The sequence below is a fragment of the Rhinolophus sinicus genome, linkage group LG07 (assembly GCF_036562045.2).
Source record: "Rhinolophus sinicus isolate RSC01 linkage group LG07, ASM3656204v1, whole genome shotgun sequence".
NCBI classification, from domain to species: Eukaryota; Metazoa; Chordata; class Mammalia; order Chiroptera; family Rhinolophidae; genus Rhinolophus; species Rhinolophus sinicus.
Window position 1 is genome coordinate 77374791 of NC_133757.1, and position 24820 is coordinate 77399610.

General features: G+C 35.2%; 1 protein-coding gene across 11 annotated transcripts in view; it reads right to left on the bottom strand.

Moving 5' to 3' along the window:
* Positions 1-24820, bottom strand: part of MARCHF1 (membrane associated ring-CH-type finger 1) — a 633309-nt gene that overhangs the window by 534710 nt on the left and 73779 nt on the right. The window lies entirely within an intron of this gene.

Consider the following 24820-nt stretch of genomic DNA (forward strand, 5'->3'; position numbering starts at 1 on the left):
TGCTTGTTTGAGGTGTTAAGTATCCCACACTTTGAAGTCCACAAAGAAGCCCTTTGGCAGGAGAAAAGAGTTCTGTAACTGGAGCGTAAGGTGAGGAGTTGTCAGGTTGCACCTGAGTGAAGTCGACTGGAGTCTGTGCAGAGCTGGATAACTCAGTAATGTTTGAAACAAAAAGAGACTGAGAGTATCTGCAGTGATATGTGTGGGGTGTCTAATAAAATGTGGAACATGCATGCCTTTTGGGAGACCAAGTTTTTAACAAGAGAGATCTACAAGATATGTTGCAATGATTTTGTTCCATGATAATCAGAAAAAAGGGGGAAAGGCAGGAGGGTGGAAGAGAGAAGGCAAAAAGGAGAGAGGGAGAGGGAGGGAGGGAGGGAGGGAGGGAGGGAGGGAGGGAGAGAGAGAGAGAGAGAGAGAGAGGGAGGGAGGAGGGGAGGGGGAGAGGGAGGGAGGAGGGAGGAGGGAGGGGAGGGAGGGAGGAGGGAGGAGGAGGGGAGGGGGGAGGGGGAGGGGGAGGGGGAGGGGGAGGGAGAATTAATTCTCATTTCCTAACCTGCCCTCTCCTGTGTTCTAATTCTATCCATAGAGATAATGACCCATTCTCAACAATGTGGTATATTCCCTTAAAGACTGGTTTTTACTCTTTCATAGATCTCGTGTGTGTGTATGGGCACACACATTTTTTTTTTACAAAAATGGAATTATGGCATATGTATTGGTCAGTATCTTGCTATTTCCTCTTCAGAGGTGCATTTTAACTCTTTTACTATTATTTGTATTAATCCTTGCAGTAGGGGTAGTAAAGGAAACAGCTAGATATACATAGCTCCCTAAGGGATTCGGTAGGTAAGTGTCAGGGACTTCCTCTCCCTCACCCAAGTCACTGTTTACCAAGATGCTTTGTCTCTGCAACAGAACTACACCAAACTCTGATTTTTCTATAAGGCTCTTTAATCACTGTGGGCATGTCCCAAATCCAAAGACCACTGCCTATCCACTGCTGTAGGTACTTTAGGACCAGTACTCAGTCTAGTTTTGTTGATTCCAGTGGGCAGAATTTGGGTGGGGGGTTGGGGCTACAGCTAATATCAGTGGAAAGGGTGTGTGACTGGTCAGGCTGCTGACAATCTGTGCATAAGAATCTCAACAGGGATGATGGTAGTAATACAGATATTAATTAATTCATATAGATATTAATACAATTGCACTATCAAAGCTTCTCTGCTCCAGCAGAGACATTGAGATAGATATTAAAACAAGTTTTATTTTATCCAGAGAGTTTATTTTTACCATCTGTTCAAATTCCCTATTGCTGCATAACAAATAGCACTAAGCACTAACAACTTTTTTTTTTTAATAGGTCAGAAATTGAGACAGTATGCAGTATAGATGGCTTGCATCTAGTCTGAAGCATCTGAGGCCTCAGCTGGCAAAATTTGAAGGAATGAAGGCGACTCAAAGAACTGAGGTCTAGAATTATCTGCAGGTTTCTTCTCTCATAAAGTCTGGCATTAGAACTGAGATGATTTAAAGGCTTAGCTCAGCCAGGGCTGTCAATGCTACATGTGGCCTTTCAGGGTGACTTGGGAATCTCAGGATGAGCCAGACTTCCCACAGGGAGAATCTGAGAGGAAGAATAATTGCTCCAGGAGACCAAGGCAGAAGCTGTAGAGCTTCTGCTGACCTAGTCTGGGAATTCATGCTGCATCACTTTTGGCATAGTCTACTGGTTACAAGTGAGTCACAAAGACCAGCCCAGGTTTCAAGGGAAAGGAATTAGACACTCAGCCTTGATAGGGGAATGGCAAAGTCACATTGCTCAAAAGCATGTGTAATGTGAGAGGTTACTGAAGCCACACTGGAAAATACAATTCAGCTCTATCATCCATAACACACCACATTTAGTAAACAGGGAAGTCACTGGCAAACAATGCCACATTCTTAAAGATCAAGAAATTAAAGTGATTTGCTTACAGCTACAAAAAGACTAGGGCTTAGAGAAAATTAACAATTGACCTATACTATGGCTGCCGTACTGCCCCATATATCACAATGCAGCATACAATTTTTCCGTTAAACATCAGTAGAATAGTAAGGTTATTTAGTGGCCAATATACTTGACCTAGTAATGTAACTTCATGAGTTCTTACTCTAACTCTGTTATTAATGTGTGTGTGTGTGTGTGTGTGTGTGTGTGTGTGTGTGTGTGATCTTCAGCAAGTCTCTCACCATCTTGGAGCTTCAGCAGCTGCATTTAATTTGAAAAAAAAAAAAAAAAAGGCAAAATATATGCACCAATCCCAAGGTATATTGTGAGAGCAAATGCTCCATCATTAAAGCTTTTTATATGTCTGCATAGTAATGGCTGCATGATGATTACAATAATGACGGTGACAGTGCTTCTTGGTATAAAAATGATTATAATGCTTCCCTTGGAAAATAATTTTTGTGCCTCTCAGTTCTCAGTTATCAAAGGGTCAAACAAAATCTCAAGCAGCTTCTGAAACTCAACCTACATTTCCATATGAAAAATAATTATTGTATATGTCAACGGGAAAATAAACAGAACAAGAATGAAAGAATAATGATTATTAAGAAGTTCAATAATATATTTTGCATCATTTTCTGGGGATGACGAATTGTCCAATGTTTACCACTGGCCACGTAAGTTCAGAAAAAACATTTGTCAAAAAAGTAAAAAACATTAGTCAGGAGAATGTCTCATTTTTAAAGCAATCATTACTTATTCCTTTGTATTTATTTCTTCCTGCAATCAGGAAGACTAAAAACAGTAAAGATCACAATATACTATATTCTTTTATATACAATGACATAGGGCAGCAAAATTCACCACACTAAAACATGTCTCTCTGGCATGGAAATATTTAATTTTTTAAGAAACAAAAGACTCAGGAAGAACCTCTGACCTTCCCCCAAAATGCCTAAAAGAACTTAAGATAGAAGGCCTATTCTGGGAAAAACTGTCACCAGAGATAACCATATATATTAACATGATCTAGATGTGATAGACAGGAAAGAACCTCTCAAGGCCTGTTTGATCCAAGTCCTCTCTGTCACCCATCTCCCTGTAACTTGCCTTATTTCCCATTGAAGTCCCAGACCCCTCCCTCCTTCTCCTTACTCCAGAACGACACGTATACCTCAGTGTGTTACTATCTTTGGAATGTTCATGCTTATGTGAATTCCCCAGGTGTAGGTATTAAACTCTATTTTCTCCTCTTCATCTGCCTTATGTCGTTTTAATTATTTGACCAGCCATAAGAACGAAGAGGGGAAGGAGAGGATTTTTTCCCTTTCCCCAGAAGGACTAGGAAAATTTTAATTTCATAATAAATTCACTGGAATATGTGAGTAAGCCAAACCTGATGCCCTAACGAGATGCTTCCTATTTTTCAAAGGCAAAACTACTTACCAAGAGTTGCTGGCATTTTGTTCAGAAATTACCTTATGAGATTAGTGAAAGAACAAACGGACCCTAACCTTAATAGTTCCAAACAGAATTTACCCTTTCAACTGAAGTTGCACACTTTCTCCTTCCTCATTATTCCCAACTTGCTAATAACGACATTAACAACAATGAAGCCACAAACTATAATCACAAAGCATTTCTGTTTGTTTCAAGTACATACGTGTTACATGTCAGGACTCATCATCTGTATCCCATGACTATGATGTTATACTTTCATATTTTATATGACTCTGGAACAATGTATAAGCGCTAGAGGAGCACAAGCTAATGTCAGAATTTTAAGGGTCTTACTTAGCACGAAAGACGATAGATTCATAAAATGCATCAGTATTATATAATGGTACCTTAGAATTTTATGGCATCATTCTTCACAGAAACTTTAAAAAAAAGCTTTCAATTATATGATCTTATTTTATCCCACCATATTTTGGGGGTTGGTAAGATCCAGAATATTTCTTTCATTTAACATAGGAGAGATACGAGGCACAGAGAGAATTAACAATCTCATGGCAATGGATCATGCCACAATCGAAAGGCTAGATCTGGTAGCTCTACTCCCTCTTTAGAGCATAAAATGGCACTAAATAAATACTTGTTGAATATACAAATGTGTGAATAAATACCAAGTCTGACAATCAAGTTCGAGAACTTGTGGCAACGATATTGTTAACTTTTTTTATATCAAAGGTATTATTCATTATGAATTTGTACCAACTGAACAAACACCCTTTCTGGACAAAAACACACCAAGTTTACTATTTGAAAGTGCTGAAAAGGCTGCATGAAAAAGTTAGACGACCTGAACTTTTCACTAACAATTCATGGCTCTTACATCACAACAATGCACCAGCTCACAGAGCACTGTCTGTGAGGGAGTTTTTAGCCAGTAAACAAATAACTGTATTGAAACACCCTCCCTACTCACCTGATCTGGCCCAATGACTTCTTTCTTTACCCAAAGATAAAGGAAATATTGAAAGGAACACATTTTGATGACATTCTGGACTTCAAGGGTAATAATACAACGACAGCTCTGATGGCCATTCCAGAAAAAGAGTTCCAAAATTGCTTTGAAGGGTGGACTAGGTGCTGGCATCGGTGCATAGCTTCCCAAGGGGAGTACTTTGAAGGTAACCGTAGTGATATTCAGCAATGAGGTATGTAGCAATTTTTCTAGGATGGGTTCGCAAACTTAATTGTCCGACCTCGTAATTGCGTACGTGAAAACACTGAGACTAAAATACAGCATGAGAGCTTTCAAGCTTTTCCTGTATCCTTAGCCTTTGAAACATAAAAAGTTTACTATGTAAACTTTCATCATGGTAGAAAAAAGTATATAGTTGTCTGTCAGTATCCATGCAGGATTGGTTCAAGGACCCTCCAAGGATACCAAAAATCCAGGGGTGTTCAAGCCCCTTATGTAAAATGGAGTAGTATTTGCATGTACAGTAATCTATACACATCCCCCCATATGGTTTAAATCATCTCTAGATTACTTATAATTCCTATAACAATGTAATGTAATGTAAATATTTGTGATACTATATTGTTTAGGGAATAATGACAAGAAAAAACGTCTGTGCATGTTCAGTACAGATGCAACCAATGTAGGCCTAACCTCATAGTACACGTCAGCAACAACGTAACTTATTAAAAAATATTTTTGATCCAAGGTTGATTCTGCAGATGTAAAACCAGCAGATATAGAGGGCCTACTACATTATTATTAATAAGAAAGCCAAGTTGTAATTAAAATTTGGACAGTCAATAATTATTTCAAAATAAATTAAAGAGAAACTACCAATCACTTTTAAGAATTCCACACACCAAAAAATGGCTAACTGTATATCTTGGAAACTGAAAAATGAGGAATGTACAATATTTATGTTATGCCAAAATCCTAATGTAAGTTTTGTGTGGTAAAGCTCCTAATTAGAAGCTTACATTATAGACTGTATTTGGAGCATTGACAGAGATGTTCCTTTTTAAAGGGCAAAATATGTTTTGACTAAATGAATCACAGAAAAGCATGTTTCAAAAAACATTCTAGAAAATTCATAAGTTCATCTGTTAGACAACAAATGCTAAGTATATTGGCTATCATAAACTTTTCTTTATTTCATTAAAACATCTTGAGAATAGTTCATTCTGAATAGTTGTCTCTTTAAAAAAAATTACAGAATCTACTTTAGTTGAAAATGTAAAGAATCTTTCAGTAAAGTTAAGATTTAAACTACTGCTAAAATGCCACTGAATATACATAGCACTAAAATTGGGAAAATCCCAGTTCCACAGATATTTATTCAGAAATAAATACTGTCTGTGAATTAGAAATTATCATCACTTAAAACATTTCGTCTCCCATGATATGTTTTATTGAATGAGAAACACCACTGTACGTAGGTTGCTTAATAAATATCTCATTTTAAAAAATATTTTGCAAAAGAAAAAAGGAATGTTTCTCACATCTTTGATTTGAATCTAAAGATTTTAAGATGCAACTGGCTCAGTAATTTTCAATGTAAACTCAAAACTATAGTAAGAATAAATTCATTCAGAGTCTCAAAGTATTTTAAGCAACAAAGAGCAAATGTTGAGACAATTCTCACATTATAGAAAATCTACTATAGCAAGGACTGCACCTATTTTATAGCTATATTCATTAATTCCATCCTCATAGTTTTTTCAAATCCTTTCAGGAATTACATGAGCCATAACTAAATCAATAGTTATTCATATATTTATTCAACAAATAATATATGAAAAGTAATTATGAACAAATAATTATGAAAAGTTTATGTGAAAAGTTTTCTTTACAACCCTTGAGTGAATACCAAGATGAAGAAGATATGGAGTCTGCCATCAAGAAACTTAAAAAGACAAAATGGGCAAAGGGGACGTGTAACTAATATAAAGCAGAGAGCAGTGAAACATACAAATGAAGTGAATTTAGATTAGGAAACGACTGGATTGCTTGAAATCACTGGGAAGAGGGAAAGCTCTGAGCTGTATCTTTAAAACATGGGTTTGATTTTGGTTGTATGGGCAGAGGAGAAGAACGTTCTGAGGCACTGAGGCAGGACAGAAAATTAACAAAGACTGAGAAAGGAAAACATGGTGTTTATCTGCAATCAAAGCAGCTTAGTGAGACAGGAGGGAGGTTTGCAGATAGAATAGAAAAGATAAAGAGGATAATGACTAGACAACTCATTACTAAGGGTCCTGAATCTAAAACAATGTAAGTTGGATTTTGTTTTGTACATATTGGGGAATCCCTTGAAAATTTATAAATAGGGTAAAAACTATAAAAACTATATTCCAGGAAGTTTTTTCTTAACAATGCATGAGAACTAAATAAGGAAGGAAGAGCCAGGTGTCAGGAAGAGTAAAAGCCATCTATAAAGTGACCCAGGCAATTATATCATAACCTAGAGTATAGTCACTTGGGATCAAAGAAAAAATAATTGATGAGAGTTCACAGATATGGTATGAGAGGCAAGGAAAAGAGCAAACTCAAGATGGTGATACGGTGACTGGATAGAGATCCCACTGACAGAAATGGAAGACTGGAGACAAAAGGTCAGCGAGTGAAGAGTTGGCCAAAAGAGCAATTACTGAGCGCCTGCAGACAGAATTCTAAGCATATTGCTTGTGTTATTTAAACTAATGATAGTTTGTGAAATTGAGGCCATTAAAGCAATCTTCCCAAGATCACACAATCAGTGAGTGACATATCCAGGAAAGACAATCCTGGACCACTTGCGTCATGCTAAGGTAGAGGGAAAAGCGTAAAATGCAGGTGATAGTCCTGTGTAGTAAGTTTGGAGCTCCAGAGAGAGAGAGCAGTAAATCCAACACAAATTTTGGATGAGTCATATGCATAGTAAATGACATTAAACCACAGAACATTAATGGAGGAGAGAACATAGCATTAAAACAATAAGGGGAGAGAAAGTCAAGGAAAACAGAATGCAAATATTTTAAGAGTAGATATTCAAATGAACCATTATATCTTACAGATCTTCATGTGTTATCAGATTTTAGAATTTTTCCCTCACAAAGCCAAGATAGAAGATGCACTGAATGTGGAAAATATGAAAGATAAACCCTGAAATTGCACAGGCCAAATAGTTTCCATATTATTTTGATTTCACTGTAGAAACTAGGAAATTAATCTGGAGGAAAAATGGTAACTCAATTTTCCACTTCAAGATTTCTTAATTAATAAAGCTAATATCACATGCATTATATTAATAAATTATATTTATTTCAATTATATTTTGAGAACTTATTTCTCATCCAAGGGTCAACAATGTTGATAAATAATTCAATAGTTAATCATAAGTCTTATAAAACAGGGTAAACTGGAGTTTGCTTTTTTAATTACTTGATAACCAATAGCATTATGTTACAACTAAAGCAATTTAAATATTTTTAATTACTAGAATCAAGAGAAATAGGAATGTTAAGTATTTTAACAACATTGCCTAGAACAAGAAAAAGGAAGAAATGAAAAGGAAAAAGAATCAATGAAGGCTTTCAAATCCATCAACCAGTGGTATCTGAATGTGTACTAATTGAGCTAATTTATTATTCCCTATCTGAGATAGATAGATAGATATATAGATATATAGATATATATATAGATAGATAGATATAGATATATATAGATATATATAGATAGATAGATATATTAATTGGGGAAGGGAGGATTGGAAAGACTGAATGATGTCATTTCTTACTAGCATTTAATAGACCCACAACAAAGATCAAGAAATACATTACCATGAACAATTATTACTAACATAATGATTTAAAATAAATGGTCAACAATGTGCTAGTCATTATATAAAATTAAATATTTAATATAAGACTTATGTTCTTTTCTCTGAGTTATTCATTAGTAAAATGTACAAGTATCTCCCTAGCAAAATCTGTTTGAATTTGCTCTTTGCTTAACATTGCATAGAATGCCATTCTTTCCATAGTTCTAAGGTATAACACCATTTCAAACATAGAACATAGAATGATATTTACCAAAAACTACAATGTTTTACTTCCATTTTATGTGATGATCAATAGAGAAAAGACACAGTGTAAGCCATGAGACTGAGAACATTTGAGGATGCTTATGTGTAATGAAATATAATGTTTGCCCTGGCAGCGTTTCTTATTTGGCCCTTCTCCTAGTCAAATCCAGTACAATCCCATATATGCCAAATTTTATCCTCAAGCCAAAGGGAAATTCACAAGGAAACAAGAATCTTTTCTGATCTTTAAACGGATGTTTTACATAGTGTATAAAAGGATGTGGTTTTTCACTCTATGAATCAGGACGATAGTAAAGGCAAATTACTTCATGTAGTATTGATAGAACAAAATTTGTTTATTGTTGCCTTCTTTATAATTCACAGTAATTTTGAAAAAACCAGGATTTGGCTTAAATGGAAATACTTCTGTATTGCCTTACTAACTCTTCCAGCAGAATTCTCCACACAGAAAACAACACAACACACCACAGCTGCATGATAATAAATAAAATCTTAATGAAATGGAAATCAATCTAGAAAGAAAAGATACATTTCAAAACTGACAAAATAATAAATTGATAACTCAATTTTAGTAAGGCTAAGGAAGAAATATAAAAAATAATTAAATTATTTTATCCAAAAAAGGCACAAAGCAGCAGTGGATTTTTTAATGATTTTGATTGTTTTAAAAAACTCAATTTTTTCACAAAATAAATGGTTGGGGACAGAAATACTCAAATGATTCTAGAGATAATATAATGAATAAACCTCAAATGGATTTGAACTTTTTTAAACCTGCCTATATATGGATGCAAAAAAAAAAAAAAATCCTAAAAGAGATGATTAGCTTCTATAACTTAAGCAATACAATAAAAAAAAAGTGTTTACTATATTAACAATGCATAATTTAGGTCCGTGTTACTATGAATATATCTAAATCTTCAGTTCACAAGAACACTGAGCACATGCTGGATTCTGCCCGTTCTGCAGCAAACTTTTAGAAAAGAGAACTGATTTTTTTTTTTTTTTTTGTAGTTAACTGTATATAGCCTCAAATAAAAAAAGAAAAAAGAAAAAAGAAAAGAAAAACAAAATCACTAGAGGTAATCACAAGGGAAGGTAAGAGAATAGGCACCAGCAATAATCTTCAGCCCAGAAAGTACTGGAAGGCTTCCTCGCGGCATAGCCTCTTCCTGAGGGCACCTCACTCCCCACAGCTACGCATGTACTCAGTACCTGCATCAGTGCTGAAAAAGAGCCTCAGCTCTCATGACCATACCTCAAAGCCAGTACCAGCTGGGAGGCCAAACACCTGAGAAAGACCAACACTATCAAAAGCAATCAACAAATTTTACACATTAACAAACTTAGACACAATAAGATGAATTAATAAATAAATCAATATTACTTTATTAAAATAAATTACTTAATATCAGAGAAAGATGGGAAATGTTGTTTACATGAAATAAGCATAAAAGGTAATGCAACTAAAACCTAACAGTAATAAAAGTGATTAAAAATAACAAATATAATTGTTTTTAATAAAAATTCAGTAAGTAACTATAGAAGAAAATGGGGAATGCAGACTCAGACGTTTCCAAAATCTATCTCTTAGTAATTCCAGAAGAGGGGGAAAAAAAGACAATCTAAGTGAGAATGTAAATTAATCTATATTTAAAGGAATAATGCCTGAGAATTTTCCAAAGCCAGGAGAAGGGGAAAAGCGGAGGGCTAGTTCTCCATTTGAAAGAGCCCAATGTATAATGAAAAGGATTAAAGCAAAAGAATAACAATAGGGTCCACATGAAACTTCAAAACACTAAAGGTAAGGGAAAAAATCTAAAGATTTCAAATAGATATGCTAGATTATCCTAAAATGAAGAAAATACACTACTTCAATGTTTTAATTTGCAAAATTAAATACAGGAACAATTGAAACAAAATCTTTAAAAGTCTGTTGGAAAAGAATTTAAATCTAAAGATGCCTAATAGCCCAACTTTCATTCAAGAGATATGGGCTCAATAAAGGCATTTGCAGACATTTCAGGACAGAGAATACAGACCATACACAAAACCTTTTCTAAATGAAACTATATTCTACCAAGGAGAAAACAATTGCAGAAAGAAATAATAAGATAGGAAAAAATTAAAGCAACTAAATTAAAAAAAAATCTACTCTAATACTCAGATAGGTACCAAATACAAAAAAAAAAAAGTTTTTAATAAGAAGCTGGAACTAAAATTCTGGACAATAGGCAGGTGGTGGTGGCTTACAACAAAAATAGACTAGTATATTCAGTATATTGATTTGATTGAGGGAGGATGTGAATATTGATTAAATCTAGACTATATTATTCCATTTATATAACATTCTTTTAATAACACAATTGTAGAGACAGAAGGATTAGTGGTGGGGGGAGCGGGAGGAGGGGGATGCAAGGTGGTGCCAACATAAAGGATTGGTATAAATGAGTTCCTTTGTGAACAAAGCAGTTCTGTATCTTGATTGCAGTGTTAATTATAAAAATATATACATGTAATAAATGTCATGGAACTATGCAAGCACATAAAAAAATGAATCTTACAAAAAGTGGTGAAATCTATAGTCTATTCAATTATATATACCAATACCAATTTGGGGTGAGGGTTGATAATGTGCTATAGTTATGTAAAATGTTACCATTAGAAAAAACTGGGTTATGGGAACATGAATATCTCTGTACTATTTTTACAACTTCTGTGAGTCTATAATTATTTCAAAATATAAAGTTAAAAAAGAAAGAAAAATTTAAGTATAGCCCCTAAAAGAACATAAATCATAACCGGCAAACCAGTGAAGGGCAAAATGCAATGATCCAAAAAAATGGCAAGAAAGATGAAAAGGAAAAAACCAAAGAGCAAGCAAAAAATGAATTTTAAAAAGTAGGGAAGACAAAATAAAAAGGCAGAAGTAAGTCCAAATTAAAATACGAGGTATGATCAAACAATATGGTGAATACTGCTGCCAAGTGCCATCCAATGGAGAGGCAGGGCTCTTCAATATGGGAAGAAGCTCATCAAACCTTAGTAACAGTGTGAGACAAGTTCCAACTTGTATAGTGCAGTCAATCGGGTGTGAGCTACGGTTGAGAGAAGGTGTATTTTAAAGTGTGCGTAAATCATGAACAACGCATTAACATGAAATGGGGAAATGGTTTCATCCTTCATCATGACAACGCTCCATGTCACATATCGCTTCTGTTATGGCAATTTCTGTCAAATAAAATCATAGCAGTGTGTCCTCATCCACCTTATTCACTGGATCTGGCAACACACAACTTCTGACTCTTTCCCAAAGTCAAAATGACCATGAAAGATAAACATTTTGATTAGATTCAGGACATTGAGGCAGCCACTACAACTCAACTAAAAACACTCATGAAAGAGGACTCCCAGAACTGCTTCAGAAAGTGGCAAGAATGATGGGATATGTGTTCGAAGCAAGGGGGAGTATTTTGAAGTGGATAAATGGCAATGTGTTTTTTCATTTGTAATAATTTTTTTTTAATTTAAACATTCATCGTACTTTTTGATCACACCTCATTCATAAAAACTCATACAACTCAACAACAACAAAAATAATCCAATTAAAAAACAGGCAGAGGACCTGAACAGACACGTCTCCCAAGAAGACAAACAGCCAACAGATAGATGAAAAAATTATCAATTTCACTAGCTATTAGGGAAATGCAAATCAAAATCACAAAGAGATACCACCTCACACCTGTTAGAATGGCTATTATCAACAAGAAAAGTAATAACAAGTGTTGAAGAGATTGTGGAGATAAAGGGAACTTCATACACTGCTAGTGGAAATTTAAATTGGTACAGCCACCATGGAAAACAGTATAGAGGTTCTTCAAAAAATTGAGAATAGAATTACCATATGACCAGCAATCCCTGTTCTGGATATCTACCCAAACAATCTGAAAACATTTATCCATAAAGACGGATAAATGTAGCCTGATGTTCATTGCAGCAATATTCACATTGGCCAAGAAATGGAAACAACCAAAGTGTCCTTCAATAGAGAACTGGATAAAGTAATCTATTTATACAATGGACTACTATCCGACCATAAGAAAAGATGAAATACTGCCATTTGCAACAACATGGATAGATTTTGAGATTATCATGCTAAGCAAAGTTAAGTCAGAATAAGTCAAGAACCTTATGACTTCACTCACATGGGGGATATAAAACTGAAAGCAACAAACAAACAAGACAAACAAACAAAATCTATAGATACAGACAGCAGTTTAGTGGTTATCAGAGGGTAAGAGGGAGACAGGATCGTAGAAGAGGGTCAAGGGGGTCAACTATATGGAAGGAGAACTGACTTTGGGTGGTCAGCACTCAATATGATACGTAGATGATGTATTATAGAATTGTACACTTGAAATCTACATAATTTTACTAACCAAAGTCACCTCAATAAATTGAATAAAAAATTTTTAAATGACAATGCAAAAATATTAAAATAATAAAACAAAGAAAGAAGTCCAAATTCTGCAATAACACCATGCATGAAAATGAGTTACACTCACCTATTAAAAAGATGGAGAACATCACAGAAAAAAGAACCAACTTATATTGTCTATGGCAGACCCCCTAAAATCAAACAGCACAGGAATGTTGAAAAGTATAGGATTACTTTCAAAAGTAATATAATTAGAAAAAATAAAACGTTTGTTGTTGAATTATTAAAATAAAAGAGGAAAGGTTTTCAAATGGACAAAGAAAGATACCAAACGATATGAAACCCAAATACATATGCACCTTATAGAATAGCTTTAAAAATATATAAAGAAAAACTAATAATTTCAGAAAAAGGTCAACTAATTATAATTCATATTTGATAACTTGATATAACTCTCTAAGAAACTAATGCACCAAATAACTAAAAAAGAAAAAAATATGAGAAAAAAACAAGAAATGCACTGAGATTATGAATGACATAATTAACAATTGACTTAATTTCTTTATGCCTCCAATAAATGGAGAATAAAACTTCTAATCATATCCTAAAGGAATATTTATAAGGCATTGCTAAAAAAAATAATTTTAAATATATGGAGTGTTTAGGTAGGAAAGTGGGTGCTGGGGGGCGGTGCTCCCAAGAGCTCTTGGGCTTTTTTCTCTGGTGTTACCTGCTGCCACACACACAAAGGTTATAGGAGCTATGTTGTAAATGGCAAGATTTCATTCTTTTTTATGGCAGAGTAATATTCCATTTTATATATGTACCACCTCTTCTCTACCCATTCATCTACCATGTTTCCCCGAAAATAAGACCTACCCCGAAAATAAGCCTCAGTTAAGATCTCAGCCAAACGGACACATTTAGTAAGTTATAATGATGTTCCAGAAGATGATGCGACTGTATTTGAATAAATATAGGTTGTTGTACATGAAAAAAGAAGACATTTAAGACATTCCTTGAAAATATGTCCTAATGTGTCTTTTGGAGCAAAAATTAATATAAGACCTGGTCTTTTTTTTCGGAGAAACACGGTATCGTTAAACAGCTAGGCTACTTCCATATCTTGGCTACTGTAAATAATGCTGCAATAAACGAGGGGGTGTACACATATGTTTTTGAGTTAGTGTTTTCATTTTCTTCATATAAATACCCAGAAGTGGAATTACCGGGTCATACGGTAGTTCTATTTTAAATTTTTTTGAGGAGTCTCCATATTGTTTTCCATAGCGGCTTAAGAGGTACAAACTTCCAGTTATTAAGGCACAGGGATATAATGTACAGCATGGGGTATACAGTCATAATAACTTTGTACAATATCATGGTTACTAGACTCATCATGGTGATCACTTCATAAACTATCTGTACGTGTTGAATCATTACGTTGCATACCTAAAATTAATATAATATTGTATGTCAACTATAATTTTTTTAAAATGTTCAGATAGGTATTGGACTGAGTATTTTATAAAGAAAAAAAGGAACATCGCAAATATCAGTAGATGAATTCTTACTTAAAATGACTGTGCTGTTACTCAGTGAAACTCTAAAATGTGTTGCAAAGATAAAGGTTGCTCATTCAGAATGTAAACACAAGTTTATCTACCCCCAGGCTCATCAACACATCTCATTGTACCTTTAATTTTATCTTTTAGATTTTCTTGTTTTCGGTGTGACTATTAGAAACCTTAGAGCTAGGGGCGGCCGGATGGCTCAGTTGGTTGGAGCGCCAGCTCTGGACAACAGGGTTGCCAGTTCGACTCCCGCATGGGATGCTGGGCTGTGCCCCCCTGTAAAGATTGAGGGCGGCTACTGGACATAGAGCTGGGCTGCACCCTCCACAGCTAGACTGAAGGATGGCTACTTGGAGCTGATGGGCCCTAGAGAGGCATACTGTTCCCCGATATTCCCCAATAAAAATTTTTAAAAATTAAAAAGAAAAAAAAGAAACTTTAGAGCTATACTGGAAGTCCAACCATATGAAAAATATCTGATTATGTGTTATAACAAATTACCAGTTCCATTTTATACTTTTCTGTTTCTTTCTAACATTTTTTATTTATATTTTATTAGGCTGAATTTTATTGGAACCTAATAACTAGTTGTAAGATAACGTAAATAATTTTGGAAAAATATGAGATAGCAATAAATAAAATATGTATGTTAAAAACAAAATATACAGTATATAAATATATAATGTATAAAGTTTAATAAAATGAAAAACAAAAATTGTAGTAAAATTTAAAATTAATTATGAAAAGGTTCTGAAGAGAAATACAGAAAAATTTAAATTCTTAACTTTTACGGTAGAAATACTATTTTTTAAACGTCTATATTTTTATGTCTCGAATCATATATGCAAAACCAGCATGAAAGTAAGAAATAGAGCCAGAGAAAGCAAGGGAGAAAGCTTTTTTAAAGAAAGTAGCCTGGGCTACTGTGTTTCCCAAAAAATAAGACCAGATCTTACATTAATTTTTACTCCAAAAGTCACATTAGGGCTTATGTTCAGGGGATGTCCTCCTGAAAAATCATGCTAGGGCTTATTTTCCGGTTAGGGCGTCTTTTCAGGGAAACACGGTAGTAGAAAGCAAAACCGACTCACCAGAGGTTAGTAGATCTGCATTCTGGTTTTTGTTCCACATTAATTAGGGGTGGGACACTTTCTCCCTAATTCAGAGCTTTAATCATCTTCTATTGTAGGGACTGTAGTTAATCTTATTTTTGAGTCTTAGAGTTCTTTGCCACTGAATGCAATTTTCAAAATGAGTTTTTGCAATGTGTAAAGCATTACTATATCAAGGAAATATACTTGGGTGTCCTTGTTTTGATCATTTTATGCAGACATTTGATAATCCATTTCTATTTTGGGCTTCAAAATATTCTGTAGCCCTTTGATTAATAACATGTATTAAAAGAAAGTCTGAATTTATTTTTTATCATTCTTCTTGCTCAATTTAATAGCTCCATTTTGAATATTCTGGGGAATAACTATCTTTAAAGTCTAAGCTTTCTTAATAGTGAAAAATAATGATATTTCAGAATTATAGAGATAAACACTAATCTTTGGGACACTGAAAATATTTCAGTATTTATAGGCCAAAATAAATGAGATTATAAAATCTAGTTAATAGTCACTGAAAGTCTTCCCATACTTTATGTCAAATGGTTAATTCATTTAAAAAAAAAAAAAAAGACAAAAACCAGGAGCATTTTCCAGGAGCATTTCCTATACAACTGGCACCATGATCGCAATGTCTAAAGGTGAAATCTAGAGTTTTTCCAGCAAAAAAAATTAGCAATGGACAGCAAATCTGTATTAAATTGGATTCACTGGGTCTAGTCTTCCACGGTGAAGAGAAATGATCACATTCCTCCCAAGTTCATGCCATCTCTGCCTATCACCTACCCATCAACATTGGTGGTCTATAATGATTAAGATGCACCGTTGCAATAAATATTAGTTCAGCGGTTAATAGTTCCGCTGGATAATAGTTCAGCGGTTTGCACTTTCAAGTTTTCTCCTTTCTTTAAGAACAGTGAACCTATGTGACCCTGGAGGTAGGTAGATATATATACCTACCTATCTATATATATAAATTCCATGTGATCCTTGAAATAAGCGTATGGACGTAACTTCCAGCATTTCCATGGATTTAGTCACTCTAAAGAAACTCCCAGGTTGAAGATGTTCAACTCTTTGGAGATAAGCTAAACCACTTTCAGCAGCCATTCTGTAATTGGCATATCTCACAGCTATCACTGTCCTCACTGCCTGCCACAGAGGAAATCTCTGGTCTCACAGTGGTTCTCAACTTGGGCTGTCATTTGGTCACCCTCAGCAATGACTCAATTGATTTGGAGTGGGGCTGACACAATTTTTTAGATAGCTCCAGGTGATTCTAATACATAAGCAAGGGTGAGAACCACTAACAAAGTTATAAAAAGATAATATCTAAGAAATATGGAGGTCAGTAAGTTCTTTTCTTCTTAACATTAAAATAAATCTAATAAAAAGTTGTATCTTCTCTTCCAACTCAGCATAATCATCCCTCAAGCTTCAGTCGCTATGTGTTCATAGGTGCTATAAACGTGCACCTCACTATTAATATCCCAGTCCACGCTCCACTGCTCACAAAACTCCAACTATCTTAACCTTATAAACCTCCAGAATAATGACACCACTGGGTTCAATAAATTGCTTTGTTCTGAAGAGTTGTTAGATAAAGGAAGAGACTATAAGATAAATCTGTCAATGACATATCCTTTGAGACTACTTACATTTTGTGGAACTTGTGAATCATTACCCACTTGAGTAAATGGTAAATTAACTCTCTATCCCTTTGCTATGTCTGTCTAGCTGGCACACTTTTTCCAAGAATGGTTCCACTTAGCGTGCTTACTTACCCGGTGTGCTCCAGGGGCCTCACATTAGCTATTTCTCTGAACCAACCAAACACAACACCCACAAAGTCAGCAAAACCTGGTGGATAATTTCATTCACACTATTTTCCCTTATTTCAGAGATTTACTGGAGTAGACACTTATGATTTTGTGTTTAGCCGTAGAAACTCATAAAACATCAACTTCATTAGACATACAGAATCTGATTGTTTAACAGTATATATAAGACTAAAGAGCATTTATCAAATATTCACTACATGGAGTATGGAAAAGCCCATGTCACAAGTTATAAAAGGAGTGGGAGACACAAAGATGAGTAACTCTACCTTTAACAAGCCTACATATACACCAATACTACAAAGGTGAATAAATAACAATTAGATAATATAGATTGTTTTCTATTTGAAATGTACTTTGTTCATTTTTTTACATAGAAAATTTCATTCAATCATCATGTTATGTGTTGTATTGTGTCCCCCCAAAATTCAAATATTAAAGTTTTAACCCCTAGTACTTCAAAATGTGACGTTATGTTGGAAAGTGCAAATTTAATTACTTAAGATAAGGCATTAGTGGAGGGGCCTACTCCAATATAATTGTGTCCTTATTTTAAAAAGGGGGGAAATTTGGACACAGAGACACAGAGAGGATGCCATAGGAAGGTTGGAGCTTTGCACCAAAACTCAAGGAAATACTGGAAGTGAGCAGAGAAGACTGTAACAGTTCCTTCCCCAGCCCTGACAACACCTTGATCTGGAACTTCTCTCTCTAGAACTGTGAGACATAAATTTCTGTTGTTTAAGCTATTGAGTTTGAGATACTTTGATACAGCAGCAGGAGGAAACAAATACACTTTATAATCTGATAAGGTAGACGCTATCATTATCTTCATTTTGCATATGAGAAAACTGTTTCAGAGATGGTGGGACTTGTCCAAAATCACATTCTTGACCCAAGCCAATGCATTCTCCTCTCAGCAACTTTAAAAAAGAAAATGCACTGCAAATTATGTTAAATCCTTTGCTTAAACCTTCAAATGGCTTTCCCTTTCCACAGAATAAAATCTAAACTCTCGATCATAGCTCCACATGATCTCTTCCTTGAGTATTTTTCTGACAGCCTCTTGGATCACTCTGCTCCTTAATCCTTATATTCTCCCCAAAGTAACTGAGCTTACCACCTTGGGTCGTCCTTTGCTCTTGCTGTTCCCTTTACTTGAAATACTTTTCCGCCAGCTCTTCGAAGAGCTGGCTCCTTCAAATATTTGGTCTCAGTTCAAATATCACTTCCATTGCAAACGCTTTTGGACTACCAAGACTCCTTAATACCTTCTATAAATAAAACAAAATGTATTAATAGATAATCATGGTTCTTATCACAACCTAATACTTTCAATTGACAAAAACTTTGTGTTAACTGTCCCTTTCCATTAGAAGAGGAAAGATGCTGCATGGCAGAATGAATCATTTATTTAGTGCACCTCCCCAGAGGTGAACATCTTCCCAGAGCCTGGAATAGAGCATGGTATACAAAAGGTGCTTGTTAATAGGTAATGGATTACTATGTGACAGATGTGGGAGGAAAACATGCCTCAGCCCATCAAAATCATATTCCCAACAAGCAAGGATATTACTCTGGTCATTTGCCTCCTCCACCCCCAATCAAGCCTGAGTCCTTCTGTATCTTTAACCAAATAATCATTTTTCCCAATTGTACCCCTAGTTGAGATGGGCTGTTAGGCTTCAGGTAAGTGGGATGCCAGCACTTGTTTGGGATACGAAACAGTGTTCGGTTAAATTGACGTTAAAGTGTTTGTCACAATGACAGTTATAAACTCTCAATCACAGAAAAAGGAGGAATAAGTGGGTATTCATTGCGAGTGGGGTGAATTTTAGAGTGAATCAAGTAAACACTGTGCCCTGTACCTCATCCACGGGAACCACAAAGATCTATTAATAGTAAGGATAATAGGAAACAAATGACTATTTACCTCTCCTTCTGAGTGCAATAGAGTAAGTTAAAAATGGTGGCAAGAAAAGCAGGGCAGAGAAAAGACAATAAGAAATAAAAGTTCACAAGGGCTGATTTTATTTAAAAATTTGGGGAAGCTATAAGAAAAAGGGAAAAGAAGATTTTTCAAGGCGTGTGTGTGTCTGTGTGTGTGTGTGTGTGTGTGTGTGTGTGTGTGTGTGTACTAGTAAGTGAGAGACCACAGATACAGGGAGACCCAGGAAGACTACAGAAATGAGAATTAGAGAAACGCTGAGGCAGAAGTAACTCATGTACTTAGAGAGACTGAAAGCAATGGGCGCGAAGCGGGGATGTAAAGAAGTTTCACTGTGTGTTGTGTATGAAAACCACAAAACCATATTTGATATTTGCAAATACATATAGAGACAGATTTAAATTGCATTTTTTATACTTTTTAAAATAAAAAACCATGCCAAGATTAGAATGAGGTAGCTCAACTTAATAATACAAACATTGATCAAAACTTAAAATATCCTTGTCATCTACAGGGTAATATGAGAAACACTTGACTTTTATTCATTCCTTTCTACTGATGAGGGAACTGAGGCATGAAGAGTTAGTGTCAAAACTGAGATATAAGATCTGCTACCAACATTTTGTAAATTTCATCATTGTGGCGTTCACAGCTGCTCATAAATCCAGTTTTAATATTGTAGAACTGTTCTTAATTTTGATTTATTTCATAACTTTGTACTTGAAAAATTGTTAATACTCTAATTCACTATTATTTTATATGCAACTACAACAGAATATACTATCATCCTCCTTTTTTGAAATCTCATTCATAGTTTTGAGGATGTTTGTGATTTTTGTTTTAATTTAAATATTAATTTGAAATGTTATTTAGAATTAGATAAAACTATTGATGATAAATCTACAGATGAAATAATTAGAAATTTTGAAAGTAGAACAGAAGACCATTATCATTACCTATTTCATAGCCAATTACAATTCCGCAAAGTAATAAAGTTATGTAGATAAAATCATTCCAAGGAATTTATAAACTATACAGACGACACTGTTATGGATACCCTCTTTGGATTCTTCATTGAAGACATTCTGCCAATTTAGAATATATGTGTCATTCAAAGCAGCTAAGGACTATTCCTGGCTAGTACAGGCACATAATACCTGTGGAAAATGAACATTGTACATTTTTAAGTTGCATTTTTAAGATAACTGTTTAGAGATATATATGTGATGGACTCATGCATTTACTTTCTGCTTATAACTCGGGTTTTTGTAACGACATTAACATCCCAAATCCTTACCATAGTCTACAGGCTCCTGGGTGGGCAATGTGACACCTGCTGTAATCTCCTGCCTCACTTAATAGCACTTTCCCTTCCCTCAGTCTGATCCAGCCACTCAAACAATGTTTGCGTCCTAGACTAGACCAAGACAAGCTCTTCCCATTCAGGTTTTTATACCTGCTCTTTTGTGCCTGAACTGTTTTCACCCTGACCAGTTACTAGCCATCCTTCCTAATCCACTGGCTCAAGGAAGCCTTCTTTAACTGCTTCCCCTCTCTAACTAAATTAGGAACCACTGTGTGGTCATAAGAGTAGTATCTCATCACATTTATAATTTTAAAACAATGTGGAGATTTCATTGTTTAACATCTGTTTCTGCCAAGAGACTGTAATTCCATGAAGGCAGGGACAATACCTGTTTTGTTCACTCCTACACACAGTCAAAATGGTTCCTGAAATATGCAGTAAATGATGAACAAATACTAAATGAATGAATAAGTAAATGAACAGATCTCTTATTTTAGAAAAGAGTGTTAAAGGGATCGTGACAGCTACAGTCAAACAGGCCATTTGTGAGAGATACGAATCTGGTCTGGTCTTTTCCATGGATACGTGGACTTGACAAGTCTCTTAACCTCACTTAACTTCAGATTCCTCAATGGAATATTTTCCAGCCTTAAAAAAAAGAAGAAAATCCTGCAATACGTCATATCATAGATGAAAGTTGAAGGCATTATGTTAAGTAAAATAAGCCAGTCACAGAAGGATAAAGACTGCATTATTCCGTTTACATGAGGTATCTAAAATAGTCAGACTCATAGAGTGGAGTGGTGGCTCTAGGAGGGAGGAGGAAAGGGAAAGTTATTAACCAGTGGGTACAAAATAGATATAAAATTTCACTGAAGCAACATGAGGAAGTTCTAGAGATCTGCTGCACGTGCCTCTAAAGAACAATACTGTATTATATACTTAAAGATCTGTTAAGAGGGTAGATCTCATATTAGTGTTCTTACCACAATAAAGTTAATAATAAATAAAATAAAGAAAAGAAAACATGGATGATAGCATTTGCTATCTTACCCAACTCAGTTACTAAGGATCAAACAAGATGTCTGGTACGAATTAAATGGCACTGGAAAAACACTACTAAAGTAGTGTTTGTAGATGTGATTATTATTATCAATATTATTATTACCGTTAGAAACTAATTATATTTCCAACTTAAGAATACGAATATCTATTACAGCCTTAAATGCACTCATTATTTAAGCCCATTGTCTAAATAAACAAATGCATACATATTGCCTCTGAGCTTCTAATCCACAGAGTTGTTGGGGTTCACACTTATCATAATTGTGCTTAGTGGTTAGGTCTCATAACCCATTGGCTTTCAGGTTTATATTTCTACATTTGCAAATTCAATGTTTATTTCCATAGTTCAGGAAAGAAAGCAGAATTGATGAATTCCCTCTAATGGCTGCCCATTTCAAGAGGAACTTTGCATATGAAAACAAAGGTTAGATATACAAACTGAGTGTTATTTTGAGTTCAAATAAAATCTTGGTAATTTATTTTAGCCTTAAATGTTTTCATTCTAGTTAAAAAAAAAAAAATAACATGGACAAAAGCAACTTTTAGTAGAACCGACATGATAAAATCTTCTTCCTGTTAGCTGAGAAACAACAGAGGTAATATACTAACTCAGCAATTTAAAAAATATTCATTAACTGCCACGTAGGTCCTCAATCTTGAATAGGCAGCTAAGGTTGAGTGGGATGAAATACTGTGAACATATAGTCCAGTATTCATGGAGTTTAGAAGCCTATGAAGAATCAAGATAGACACAAATATCTAACATGGAGGTCTGTATTTGATAATAGAGTTAGGGAAAATTTGAGAGATGGCAGTATATAGAAGGAAGAGTCACTTCTATTAGTGTGACCAGAGAACGGATCATATCTGAAGCCCTGAATAAGATACATTCTGGAGGAGATATTCTGGCTTCTTCTGAAATGACTCCCCATGATCTCTGCTTGCTAATATTCAAGACCTCATGTAATCCCTTTCTCTTGGGTGTGGGTTGGACCTAGTGACTTACTTCCACTGAGGAGAATATTACAGAAGTAATGAGATGTCACTTACAAAATTCGGTTATAAAATATTGTGGCTGGCCTGCCTGCCTTCCTTCTTTCCCTCTTTCCCTTCCTCCCTTTCTCTCTTTCTTCCTCTTGGTGGCTCACTTGGATGAAACCAAGTACCATGCTGTGAGCTGAGGTCCATGTAGCAAGAAATTGAGAACTACCTCTGACCAACATCCAGCAAGGAACTGAGAGCCATAGTCCAACAACTTGGGAGGAAATCAATCTAGCCAAGGATCAAGTGAGTGCAGGTGGAAGGGGATCCAACCCCAAACTGTGATATGACTGCAGCAACAGCTGGCGCCTTGAGTCCCACTGTCGTGCTTGGGAAGAGGGGAGCAGACAAAGCCAGGGCTCATACAAAGTACAAAATTGGTCTAGAGATTCTTACATAAGTACTATACACTCAGTGAAAGTGTCAACTGAAAATAAACAATACACTTTGCAAGAGACCTGGTAAGTTTTCCTATGGTCTCAGCTGTGAATGGAGGGAGAAAATGCTCTCTTTGGAGACTGACACCAGAATTCAGCTCTCAAACAGGTTTCAGGCTGAATTCACACTACTGGATGCTTCTCAAACCTGCAAGCTGAGAATTTAATTCGAAGTGGTCTCAAGTTGGTAACAGTCCAAAGTGCCTGGCAGAAATAAAATAAATCCTCTTTGAAAGAATGCCCCATCAAACCAGGCCTCCAAGAAATCCCATATATCACATTTCAAAAACCATGAGCCTCTAAGACAAAATCACAACATACATGATAAAACAAAGCAATGAGAGCAAGCAGAAACATGGACAGCAGACTCAAACCTGAAAAGACTTCAAATGTGTATTATTAGATATAGATTATAAAATAGTATGTTAATGTGATTTAAAAAATAAAAGGAATCAAAATTATGAGTAAAGAACAAGCAAATTGTACCGGATGGTCCACTTGCCACCACCACCACTCCCACATAAGTCTGGGAACTGTGCTGACATGTACATTGCTGCAGGTATAAGTTTGCTAATGCATGAAACTCATGAAAGTTAAAAAGGTAGAGTGAAGAGGCGATCATATTCAGGAGCTTTGGGGATTGGATATGGCAGTTTGGGCAGATGTCAGTTTTCAGACTGCTTCATGAATGCCCACTGTCAATCTACGTGAATTTACAGACTCTTCAGAAATCCCCATTAGCTCTAGTTTTGACCCACACTCTGGCCTCTCAGGCTGAGATCTCTGATATAAAACTGAGTTCTTCTAATCCTCTCTGGCTGGTTTCCTGATGGCTGTTCTCCTAGCTCTCCCAATAGTAGGAAATCTTAATATTAAACTATTGTTACTGGAATTTGTAACATGGCTTCTGTTTTTCTGATCAAATTCTGAGTGATACTAGAATTCTAGAAACAGTCCAGAAAGACATGAAAAAGAACCACACACTGAACTTCTTAAAATGAAAATATAATAATCGTTTGGAGTAGGATGATTATAGTGGATGTATGGAGAAGCAGTTTATTTCTGAATGTTATTTGAAGAAAAAGACAGTAAGAAACTGCAGCAACTTGATAGAATGATTTGCCATTTACTAGGAGAAAAGATTGGTGGTGATATAGTGTAGTGAAGGTCAAAACATCTCTTAAGCTTGAGATGTCCATTATAATGTACTATCTTTTCTATTCATTACTATTTTCTAATGATTTTGGGTTTTACATTTTTTAAAGTGATATGTCCTTAATTTTCTTTTCTTGTACTACTTTTATCTAACCTTAATGGGCAGATTATATTCCTCTCAAATATTTAGTTGGGGAGTGTGCCCCATTTTCTTGTCTCTGGAAGAGTTTCCATAGGAATAAAATTGTTCTTTACATATTCGCTAGAACTCTCCTGTAAAATTAAGCCGGTTTTTGTTTTTAGTTTTCCTTTCTGGGTTGTGGAGAGGGAGGTTTGTCCTGATTCAAAATGAAAAGGTAAGA